Source organism: Cygnus olor, chromosome 20 (assembly GCF_009769625.2).
Source record: "Cygnus olor isolate bCygOlo1 chromosome 20, bCygOlo1.pri.v2, whole genome shotgun sequence".
NCBI classification, from domain to species: domain Eukaryota; kingdom Metazoa; phylum Chordata; class Aves; order Anseriformes; family Anatidae; genus Cygnus; species Cygnus olor.
In genome coordinates this window covers 2,532,134-2,542,037 of record NC_049188.1, presented here as the reverse complement: position 1 = coordinate 2,542,037, position 9,904 = coordinate 2,532,134, and the positions used below count along the sequence as shown (strand labels likewise).

Sequence of the window (9,904 nt, the reverse complement as noted above, 5' to 3'; positions counted from 1 at the left end):
TCAGCTTCCAGGACTGGAATTTAGCTTTTTATTTTCCAAGAAAGGATGCAAGCAATTTGTCTTTAGGATGCTATAAAGACGCCTTCAAGAATATCATATAGTCTGCTAATGCTGCAGAGAACCTCTTAAAAACTTAATTGCCTGTGTCACCAAATGAGAAGAGAGTAGTCCCTTGAAAGATCCTGTGTTTTGAAAACACACAGTCAGTTCTAAATACTTTCAAATGGTACATGCTTCTTTACTCCCGCTGACAATAAGAGTAATTGCTGAGCACAGGATAAAGGAGATTGTCTGAAATGTTTCAGCACGATTTTCTTGTTCCGTGTTTTTTTTTCACAATGCAAAAAGACAGAGGCATTCTTGGTCTGTGACCAAACAAGCAGAGGGGTTTTCTTCTGGTGCCAAGAGGCAGGCAAGACACAGAGATCTCAATACCAAAGTGACTCTCTTCGTTTGAGAGCTCCTCAGCTCCCATCCCCAGTTCCCTTTGTCCTTTCTTCACCAGATATTCCAAACCCTGTGATGTTTTAGGGATCACTGAAAGGCAGATGGACAAACCCAGTTAATCACAGTTACACCCTGCGCTGTTGTATCAGTGCAGGGCAGGGGGACCTGAAGGTCCCAGAGACACCGGGGCTGCTTGGTGCTCGCACCATGTCTGGGCACGGTGAGCCAGGTTAAAAGGACCAAACGCCAAGGGCTGAGATGAACCATGTGAGCAAAGCCCAGAGCAGTGATAGAGGTGGCACTCTAAAATCCAGGTCCCATTTCCACCAGAGCACACTGCCTTTTAAAAGGAGAAAAAGCATTTTCGAAGCCTGCTACCCAGACTTCAAAGAAAACAGGCTCTGTCAAGGATGACTTCCATAGAAGAGATGCCAAGAAACAGTGTCTGGAGCCAGGGTGGTTTTGGCTGAGCAGTGCCTTCCAGTTTTGGTCCCCTGTATGCCTGCTAGACTCAGCCTCAGCATTCCTGCTATGAGTCTGCTGCCCACCAGGATGACAGATAGGGAGGTTTCCTCCCGTCAGTTACTCACTGCGCTGACTCAGACATCTCTGTTAATTCTGGGATACAGGAGACCTTGAGCACCTCACTTTGCTCCCTCACTTCCGCCTTTTATTTTGGCCATGACATTTAGCATACAGGATTCTGTCATCTTGGTCAGAGCTAACTTTGGTGTCTGCTGTCATTGTGCTTGTCCATTAAGGACTTGTTCAGCTCTCTGCATTTTCCTGTGTGGCCCATGATGCAGCACAGTACATTGGAAAGCAGTAGCCACTGCAACATGATGTGGCATCTGAAAAGTCAAAGGAGACACAGGCTTATGCTGACTGTACAACTGTATGGTTGGTATTCTTTATACCTGCTCTGAAAGCAGGAAAAAACAGGTATGATCTATAGCTTTTCCTTTTTTTTTTTTTTAATGTAACTGTTCATTGTTGTTGTTTTTTTTGGGGGGAGGGGGGTGGCAAGTAGATATGCAGAGCACAGCAGATGTCTCAGACATTCAAGAGACATTTCTTCATGGTCCTTAGATGAAACGGACTGGGCTTTGCTCCAGAAAACAGGAACGATTAATCCATCATTGAACATGAACTTAAATGAGCTAATATTGGGTATTTTAGTTCTGATGTATGTGCTAAATGAAGTAATCATTCAGAGGATAAAAGTAATGGCTTTGAGAAAATGTTCTAAAACGCAGTGGCTGAGGCAGGTGGGGTGAAAAGCACCCAGCTGGTGCGGGCACCAACGTCGCTGTCCTCCTGGGTGGTTTGTGCGTGGGAGCAGCAGGAGGAGGAGTGCACCAGGACTGGGTATACTCTAAGCACAGGAAAGGTAAATGCTGCGTAGCCCAGACCATCTGCGGCTTAATTTCAGTGTCTTGACACACACCACCTGCTCTGGCCCCAGGTCAGCTTGCTGCCTCGGTGGCTTTATGCTGAAGATGCCTCTACGTTGTGCTTTGGCTGCCAGGGTGAGTCCTTCCTCACGTTATCTGCCATCCTAGATGCACTGCTCTGCAAGTGCCATTAACCACAATTACATCCTTAAGCAAGAGACAGCAATTGATATTTTATCATTGGGATTTTTTGCCGTGACTTTTGTACCCACCTGGAGTGAACAAACTATTACAAGTTTCATCCAATTATGTTAAGTGCAGTTGGACATACTGTGCCTAACACAATCTCTTTTCAGTGGAGAGAGGGGCAGTCCGTTATCAGCTCGAGGCACCATCATTCATTAAGACATCATTTGCCTCTCACCAGCAGAGCCGAAGCAGCAAATCTATAGGATGTCATAATAAGGTGTGATAATGAAAGATAGGCAGAACAGGATTAACAAAGGGGTCCTCTTCACATTATACCTTCCTCTTACTACTTTGCTCAGTCCCAGTCTTTTATGATCTCCTGAGGGAACGTTTCAAAGGGGCGCGTGGAAGTTAGGCCCACAAATCCAATTAATTGCTGATGTGGTTTGTGCCTGGAATCACCACGCACCACTTAAAAAAAAAAAAGCTGCCTGAGTGCAGCAGACTATAGAAAGGAAAATATTGGGCATACAGTACTGTAAATAAGCTCTCATCCATCCCTGCCCGTTGTTCTTGCCCTGGGCTAGGAAAGTCTTTGACAGCTCATTCAGCACCTTTGCTCTCATGCTCCAGTTGGTCACATCAGACCCATCCCTGCCCCTCTGAACCAGCCCAGTTAGGATCTCACTTCTACTGGAGTGACTGGTCGATGTACCAGAGCCCGCTTGGTTCCTGGTCACAGCTCCCCGGCCTCAGGCAGGCAGGGCTCTCAGAGGGCACCCTTCCTGGAGCAGGCGCTGGGCAGGAGGAGTTGGTGCCTTGCGTTTTGTCCACGTCCAAGGCAGAACTCTCACCTTGCAGCCCCTTCCTTGCTGGGCTGAGGAAGGGCAGCTCAAAGCTCTTCCAAGTGTAAAGAGAAGATGCTTCAGAGTTTGTTGGTTCTGCAATGAGTATGCAAATACAGATCTTTCAGTGGGGGGAGAGGAGGACATGCTTTAACAATAGTTGTACATAGGTGCATTTATCCCAGTACGTAATTCTAGTAAATACGCTGTGACTGGGATGCAGACATAATGACACTGGTAGTGAAGATGCTTTTGTTAGCATCAGGTTGTTCACACATAGGGCTAAACCAGCATTTTTCTTGAAACTAGGGCACAGAGCTGGACTTCAGAAGACCTATAAGCCTTTTGTGAGGCATCAGAGGACCCACCAGTGGCAGAAGTGCCAGAAGCCAGGCTTCAGAAGCCCCATCACTCATGGAAGAGAGGGTCTGGGCACACACTGAGTTTGTGTTGCTGCCAGCACTGCCCACATATTTCTGCCTCCAGTAAAGCTCTTGGTGGTATAGAAATGTCATAAAAATTCACATCCCAAACCACTTCCCTATGACCTGGCCATAGCCTGTCCCACGAGTTACTTGCAGGGGATGATGGCCAAGACCCCCACTCCTGGAGGAGGACGTGGTGCTGGAGAAGGGCTGAACCAGTTGTCTCCTTGCCTAGTCAAATCCAGCTCCAAACCTGACAGCAGGGAAACTGGGAGGGAAGGGTCCTATTTCTGTAGCACTGTGGGTCTGGGCACTGTGGACCCACCCAGACAGGAGGACAGCAGGACAGACAGACAGACTTCAACCAGCTTCTGCTTCTCCAGCCTGGCAGCAGCCTGGGTGACTGTGAAGCATGGCACATTTTGTGTGCTAATAGGCAAGGGCCTGCGTGCTAATGTGCTTGAACATATGTGGTAATAACATTAATTTACAACTTTTTAAAATTATTAGCAATGCAGGTTTCCTCCCCACCTTGTGTGTGTGTGGTACATAAATATGTGCATTATTTTTAGCATATTCCTTGCAATTCCATTTTCCCGAGGAGCAGCCACTACCTGTGGCACTAGGGACTGAAAATGCAGCTAAGAATCAGCTTGTCCAATAAATCACCTGCACAATCCTACACAATCCATCCCTGGAGAGAGCGAACCAGGTGCCCGAATGCATGGGGGAATCTTATTTCTATCTATATTCTGTACTGTTATGGCTTTTATCCAATTATCAGGCTTTTTACCACCTATAATGCATTTCTATTCACAGCACTACAGCCAATTGCTCGAAAGGGAGTTGCTGTGGGTGAGGGATGCAGTGACACGACTGAGGTCACCCAAAACCTGTGTCAGAGAAAGGAACTGAGCCCAGGGCTCTCGCAGCAGGGACCGAGCATTAAGCGGAGGCTTTGGATGCAATTCAAGGAAAAGAATTTAATGGCTGAAAAAGGGCCCACGGTAAGTCCTGTCCTTCAGGTGTCAATGAGAACAGCAGGTCAGCCGAAGACATCTTTTGGTACTTTCCCTTCTTGGGGCACCTGTGCAGCTTACAGGGAGCAGCACAGCTGGAGCAGATGGGGAGCCGACTCCTTCGTTTGCTTTTGGATGCCCACTCTTGTGGTGGTGCAGGTATCAGTCCAGCTGTGGCAAATTTGAGTTTTCTTTTTACCATTACCATTTTCCAGTGATTTTTTTTCAATTTCCAGAGCAGTTCAGACTGCCATGGCCAATGGCTCTGTTGTGGTCAGTAACTGAATTAGAGAGATGATGCAGGACTGGCGTGGCAAGGGCACTTCCACCAGCACAGCAACAACCAGAAACTTTAGGGCTGCATCCCCAGAGAGTACTTCAGGCTACTGAGATTCAACAGATTTAAGCAGGATCTGTGTACCAAGGCAGATGCTTAAGTACACATTTCCATAAAGAAATTCTTCTCAAAAGTCCCAAACTGAGCTTGAGCCAAAAGCACAGGAGATGATCCTACTGCAAACACTGTTAGAAGAAAGTCTCTTTGGCCAAAATTTCTCATGCTGTTTTTCTGCACTCCAGTAAACCTGGCTGCTGTCTGCATCCTGGAGATGACTTCATTTCACAAGACTTCTCAGCCCAGGCTCTCTCTGCCTCAGAAGCAATTGTTTGTGCTGCAGTTGGAAAATGTGTATCATCACAGTTGCCTTTTTTCCACTGCAGAGTAATTAATCGATATTTCTCATGGAGGGCAGTCAATTCTCATTACACTGGGGTTTCACAAAGTTGCTTTTTTTTTTTTTCCCCCCTCCACAGAAGGGATGTGGCATATCCAAGAGGTGCTTTGTGTCTGTGCTTCGTGTTCTGGCTCAGTTTGGGTTGCACCAGGGCGAAGGCAGCATGGTGAATTTCATGTTGCGGGAGGCAGCCGGAGTTGCAGAACTCCCTGTTGGTGTAACGCGCGTAGAGGTTTTCCTGCAAACTTCTCCATGGAACTCTGTGCCATCCACTGGGTGCCTGCAACATGGTGCCAAGGGACAGGGAAGGAGCAAGGCAGAGCAGAGGTCAGAAGTCACAGCCTTTTGCTAGCACAGGGTCAAGACACAAATTAGGATGGTACCTTCATCCCGGTGTGCGATGGCCAAGGATGAGCATCCCGTCAATGCTCTCAGCAGACCTGTACAGACTGAGTCTGCCCCTGCCCGTGCATGATCAGCCCTGATCTGAGAAGCTGAGGGGTAGGAAGGTGCAGCACAAGGCTCCTGTGTGCTTGCAGAGCATGAGAACCAACTGCTGGACGGCACTAACAAAACTGTATTTGAGCCTTCCATCAGGCTTGTGAGTTCCTTCCTGACTCTGTGTATTTTACTGTACAATATAGCATTGGAAGTCATTATTATTACAAAGAATCGCTAATTCAATAACACCACTATCCTGCTTGAATAACACCCATACAATATTAACGCATTTCCCCCATAATGTTCATTGCAGAACACAAAAGCTGTTAACAGAACACGAGGAGCCCCAGCGCGAGGGGGCCATGAATGCGACAGTCACTGTTAGCCAAGTATTGCTAGCACCGAATTCAAGCTCTGGAAATTACGATTGCAAAGCACATTTTTGGATGCCATTCATAAAAAAAAAATGGATAAAAGTTAAAACTTCAAATAGAAGTAGGAAAGCTGCCTGGCATTACACGATAACGTGGCACTTTATTATCCCTCTTCAATTGTTTGACGTTTATGCCTCTGTTTAGCAAGTCTGTTCGTTATCGTTCTCCAATTAACAGACTTTTTTTCAGATTATTTTTATGAAATTCTCATTTAATTAGCCATACAGCTGAGTCTCAAATGGCAGTTTTAAAAATATCCTTCCACTGATCAAGCAGCCAAATGGTCTTTCTGAGATATTTGCAGAACTGTAAACCTTCGTTTGTCTGCTAATTATCCCCTGGCTTAGACGCTGGGAATGTGAACACCTGACAATCAGGGGTTATTCACCGGACGCTTTCATTTTGCACCATGTGGAAAAATACAAATTTAACTTATTAGAACCTTCTCGTGGGCTTTTTTTTTTTTTTCTTTAGTAAAGGATGTGGTTTATCAGGCGATTTTCAGATTCTGCACAATAGATGGGGAATTAAAATAATGAATGACAAATAATAGAAAACAGGTGTGACAGGAGAAGTCAGGCAAGTATTCCACAGGCACCAAGCAAAATGGGAGGAAATACGTTTATAATACAATAACAAAGGCAAAAAAAACGCAACCCACAATGAAATAAAATCAACAGTAAAATTTCAGTGAATGGGCCCTCCTGCTATACAGCTGGAAACCATTATGGTATTTAGCAACGAATACACAAATAAGCTTAAAATGCATTTTTGCCATATATTGATGGGCGTATGTAGCTGGGTAGAAGAATCCCTTAATCTCCCACTGAACTGCTGCCACATTTGCAAGGGAACGTGGCAGCTCGCCAGGAGGCCTAGGCTGCTCCATGCTCTGCATGGTGCTGTGCTCCCCTGCCACACGGGGTGGGCGAGCGGATGCAGCCCAGGGCAGAGGCTGCTGCCTGCCTCCAGCAGGGTGAGCAGCAAAGGACCCGTCCTTAGCTGGAGAAGGGGAAAATGCATGGGTTTGTGCCATGGGGTTGCAGGGCGAAATGAGCAGTTGGAGAGTAACGGGAACGTTTTATGTTTCAGGTCTTAAGTGTAATTCTAGCAGAAGATAACAAGACTTCTGCTCATGTCAGAGGTGGTTTTTGGATGCTGCTGGTGGTATGCCCGATCTGAGGGGACAGCTGATTCAGCCACTATGCAGTGCTGCTGGCCTGTTACATCTGAGCAGCTCTCTGGAGCCTAGACAAGGTAAGAAGAAGGTAAGTGAGATCCTGAGGTGGCTCTTTCAACTGGCTGAGATGCATTTCAGCTTTGCAAGACCCCACAAACCATCCTCACCACTTCGGACAAGCTCCAAGAAATGGTTCCAAGCCAGAGCTCGGGTGGCGGGGAGAAGCAGCACTAATGCAGGCGTAACAGGGAACTAAGGAAATAGCCTGCTGCTGCCGTGGAAGTGGAGAGGATACCTCGGAGAGTCACTTTGGATTTCCAGCTGCAGGAATATGTTGTTATGAATCTTTATCAGAGCACTTGTAGTGCAGCTGGAGAGTATGTCTGACATTGCCTCCAGTGACCTTTTCAATACAGTCCAAGTGCTGCAGAGCTGGTGTTTCAAGAGGAATTCAAATCGAATTTACTCAGGCAGAAAGGATTGGCCTGGGGATAGCCCTACCACTCGCTTTGCATTTCTCCTTGCCATTCTCATGGAAACTGCAATTCTTTATGCATGGTGCTTCTTCCTGTGCCGCAGCAAATGTGTCCCATTAAACAGCAGTAACAGTACCGTGCTTCTACCGAGTGGCCCCAGGATGAGGGCACAGCATTGGGGTGCTGAGGCTGTTTGCAGATGGTGCTGGCAGCAGCACGAGTCGGAGGATGGAGGTGCAGACTTCAGCACAACCCATCAAAAGGTCATGGCATGGCAATGCACTCTGGCACCCAAAATTAGCTGGTGCACATCAGGCACCCACCAAGCGTGCAGCTCGTTGGCCTGCAATGTGAACAGCAGAAGTTTGTATAAGCTCCAGAGGCAGGTAGGGAAATGCATGGGGGAGAAATTCACCCGGGGCTCTGCAAGGCAGAGGGAGAGCCAGGCAGGAGCAGCCGAGGAGCAACATCTTGGTGCATAACACTCGTGGCTCTGGGGTGAGGTCCCTGCCTTGCTACAGGCAAACCGTGAGTGTTGGGGGGGAAATGTTGGTTTTCTTCCCGCGCTTTCCTGGCACAGTGTGATTATTTCATACGTGTTTGTATGAGAGGTGCTTTAAAATGTAATTTCTTTGATTAATTTGGTGTCTGTATTTTCACTGTTTTGTTCACTCCAATTTATGACAAAATTGAACAAAGTGGGTAACAAAATATAGCCCTGTCAGGCTCCTGTCTTCACGGATATAAAGAAAAATGTGAAACTGTCAGGCACACAAATGTGCCAAACCCCAAGGAAAATTATTACATTCTGCTTGACATTTACTTTAATTTTACAAAATTCTGTAATACCATTATAAATAATAATAATAAAAAGCGGCATGGAAATATTGTTAAGTGTATTTATTTTCATTTTCTAGCTTTGTGATTTATGGGTTTGATTTTTTTTATTTTATTTTTTTTCCAATCTCTGCATCAGAAGGGAGACGGAGCACCTGGAGCCCGGATGCTGCTGCCTGCACATCTTGCTAGCTGGGGGAAAGTGGTGGATGAGGCTGTGTCATCTGAGGAAACGTGCCCTGCTCATAACAACAGGGGAGAGTAATGGGAATTCTCCACTTCCAAAAGCTCTGCAAGTTTTTATTGAACCTCTATGAAGTGCTTTCTGAGGGACAGGTAGCAGGGTCAGATCCATAACTGCTATATGCCTATCCCACTCCAAGAAAGTTGGTTTACACCAGCTGAGGGTCTAACTGGAGATGATCCACTGGTGCCAAGTGGGAATGGGAGACAGACACCCAAAACAAGTGTGGGAAGTGAGCAATCCAACACGGTTTATGACAAGTAATAGAAAGCGAGAGTGGAGCCTGGATTAAAATAGACACGAGGGTGGAAGCCAGCAGCACTCAACTGCCTTGGATGAGGTGAGCTAAGGCAAATTTCTGTTTTGAAATTCTGTTTTGAGAGAGACCCTAATGGGTGATGCTGAGGGCCTAGTGCTCCTTACCATGCTCATGTCAACACTGCCATTCTACCCTTTCCCTGAGGTCAGGGCTGGCTTTTAGGGCCTATGGCCTTGAAGAAGCCCTGTAGCATGCAGTTTTTCATGTGAGGCAGTTTTTCATCTCAAGTGTTGGTGGAGGTCCAAGGGCCACTGGGACTGGTTCTCCCCATTCACTGGAAATGCCATGTTCTTCCCCCTGCTGGGCCTCCAGGTAGCGTCCCACACCAAAGGTAATGGTAGAAGAAAACTGCTTCAAGGCATCAAGGTGACTTTTCCTCTGACAGATTAAGACAAAGAAAAGTGTATGAAAATAATTGATGGGATGTAGCGAACGGAGTTGGCATCATTTACATACTGAAGTGACAGCATGCGCCATTCACAGGCCCTTTCCACTATAAATAATGTTTTATAGTGACATAAAAAAGCCCTATTCATCTTTGGAAGTTAAAAAGGCACCATCTGAGTGGACAGCTGGCTTCTGGATTCCCCAAGAAAATGTTTACATAGGAGGAGACCCTGTGTTTTAGATAGGGATATATAACGGGGCTGATCCAGCCGTGGCTCTTCAGCCAGTAAACTGCAGCACTCTGGGGGTCTCCAGCCCACATTTGTGCCCTCTGCACTCATGCTGAGGGCTGGTGTCTTACCTGGGGCACGGATGTAACCCACAGGCCCCTCTACTGCAGATACTTTGAGTGGCTGATATTTGCTACCTACAGAAGGAAGGTCTGCCTGGGTCTCCTTAACAGCCTCCTGCCTCCAGCTGTGCTTGGTTTGGAGATGATTGCTCCCAGCTGCTCACTGCCATCTCTGCTGCTG

At 46.8% G+C, this 9,904-nt stretch overlaps 1 long non-coding RNA gene across 1 annotated transcript; it reads left to right on the top strand.

Annotated features, from left to right (window-relative positions):
• Nucleotides 1–6,659: 6,659 nt before the first annotated feature.
• LOC121057978 lies at nucleotides 6,660–9,506 on the top strand. Its single transcript, XR_005814045.1, has 3 exons — nucleotides 6,660–6,904; nucleotides 7,021–7,196; nucleotides 8,561–9,506. It is a non-coding gene; the product is annotated as an uncharacterized LOC121057978 (long non-coding RNA).
• The last annotated feature ends 398 nt before the right edge of the window (nucleotides 9,507–9,904 follow it).